A 2336-nucleotide genomic window follows, 5' to 3' on the forward strand; every position below is an offset into this window, starting at 1 on the left:
CACAAAAGGCAGAGAAAGTCACACCGAAACATAGACGACCTCTAACTGCCCAGCACCCTTCCCGGCTAGTTCAACAGAAGCTCGCTTTCAAGAAGATTCGATTCGGAGTCCTGGCGTGGCCAAGCCGGTCGCCACCTCAGTTTCTAGAACGTGTGATTTAAGGAGACAAATCGCTCCCGTACACGAGGCAGCCGCAAAGTCAGGCACGGGACGAGGACGTGGGCAGCAGGAAACGCTCCGGGTTGGGCTGCCAGTGGCGCGCTGAGCCCTGTGACCGAGCCAGCACCTTCTTCTGCTTGACGACGCTGCCAACGGACATTTCTCAGGCTGACTTCTCCCCAGAACCATGGCGCCCCTTCTGCAAGTTGTCTCGACGGAAAAAGGAAAACAAAAAAAAAGCCAGTTGCCCTACAATTTCACCGGATCCGCCACGAATGGAGTGAGACACGGGGGCTCGGGGCGCAGGCTCCCAGACCCCTCGCCCCGCCCCGCAGGCCAGCAGCGGCGGCGTCTGCTGCTCCCTTCAGCCCCGGAGCTTCCGGAAACCACTCCCTGCCCTCTTGGTTTCAAGGCCACGGCCATGTGAGAGTCTAGCCCCGGAACATGTCATTTGGCCCCAGAAGGGACACCGAAAATACACAGTCTCGAATTCAGGGACTGAGTTGCCCGTTCGAAGCACAACCGAGAAGGATTCAGAAACACATAAGAAAGATGTTAGCCACCCCCCAACAATGAGGGATGCAGAAATGCAGTACCACTTTTTAAAGTGTGTTGAGTGACAGGGCGAAGCGCTTAGGAATGAAACATTTAACAAGGGGAAGCAGCAGAGATGGGGAGACGCGGTCCTGGCCCCCCACAGTTAAGGCTCACCCGGGAAGAAGGGCGTGTCCTCGGGCCTGTCCTCAAAGGCTGCCTGTGATCCTCCTGGCCAGACCCAGGAAGCTTCAGAACAGACTGCAGGAACTGACAGTGTGAATTTTTCGTTCATTTTTAAAAATAAAACAGTAAAACCCCCAAAACACCGCCTCGGGCTCCTGCTTGTCTCCGCCTCACGGCCGAGCACCAGCAGAGCCTCCGCATCTCGACCCTTCCCTTCCCTTTCTCTCCACGGCCTCCAAGACGGGGCTTCCGCCTCGCGGCTTCAGTGACGGCCAAGTTCACCAGTGACCTCACTGCACCAAACCCGTGGGCTCCTCCTCGCCCTCCGCTCACTCTCTCGCCTGCGAGGACCACCGGCCTCTGTGGACAGCCCCCCGTCCTGGCTGTCCTGTCACGGCCCCCTCCCCTCCTTCGTCTCTGTGGCAGATGACCTTTCCTCTAACTGTTCTCTTGAAAACCCTCACACGTCATTTCTGAGGATTCTCCATCCCCAGCCCCTGGCACGTCATGGAGTCCAACTGTCTTCTCCCAACGACGTCCCCAGCACAGGGCGCCCTCACGAGAGTGCGGCCCACGTGTGGGTCCCCTCTTCTGCTCCAGGACCTTGGACAGTGCCCAGGGCTCAGCAGGTGCTCAGTAAACAGTCACGGAATAAAGAAATGACAGTCCTGAGCGAGAGTGAGACTTTCACTGAGTGTGGGCTATGCAGAGAGACATACGTCTGCGGGGAAAGAAACGTGTCTGTTCGTTTGTGAAACAAGTGTGTACTGCTCACCTTCCAATTACACACAAAATATTGACAGGGCAAAAGGACTCAGACCAGGGGTCTCAACCCCCGGGTTGTGGACCGGAACCAGTCCACGGCCCATTAGGTACCAGACGCACAGCAGGAGCTGAGCAGCAGGCAGGCAAGCGCAGCTTCATCTGTGTCTGCAGCTGCTCCCCAGAGCTGGCATCACCGCCTCGGCTCCGCCTCAGGTCACCGGGCATTAAGGTCTCATAGGAGCCCTGGTCCCTGGTGACAAAAAAGCTGGGGACCGCTGTCTTAGACAATCTACTGTAAAAGACAAGATGACGTGTGGGCACCCTGTCACCACCAAAACAGAAACTCTCTGTGTTGGCATCTGTCCGTCTCGGACGATTTTCTCCAGCCCCAGCAGCCCATCTTGCACAATAAGATTTTAGAGACAGTCAGGAACACGGAAAACTGTGTGCACGTTACAGGTGACAGGCAGGGGGACGTCGGACACGTTTCGAATGTGCGCGTTCTTTCCCCCGTGCTGAGTGGGCAGCGCTGCCTCATGTCAACGTGGCTCTTTGGGTGGCTGAATGGTGAGAGGCATGCGGGGCCGGGGATCGAGTGGAGCGTGTGTCCGGGCAGCCTCCTTCTGCCTGGGTCGCTCTGCTCCTCGTCTGTGAAGGTGGCGATCAGCCACTCACGCGGGCACCTGCGTTAA

Source organism: Pteropus vampyrus, unplaced genomic scaffold (assembly GCF_000151845.1).
Source record: "Pteropus vampyrus isolate Shadow unplaced genomic scaffold, Pvam_2.0 Scaffold214, whole genome shotgun sequence".
NCBI classification, from domain to species: Eukaryota; Metazoa; Chordata; class Mammalia; order Chiroptera; family Pteropodidae; genus Pteropus; species Pteropus vampyrus.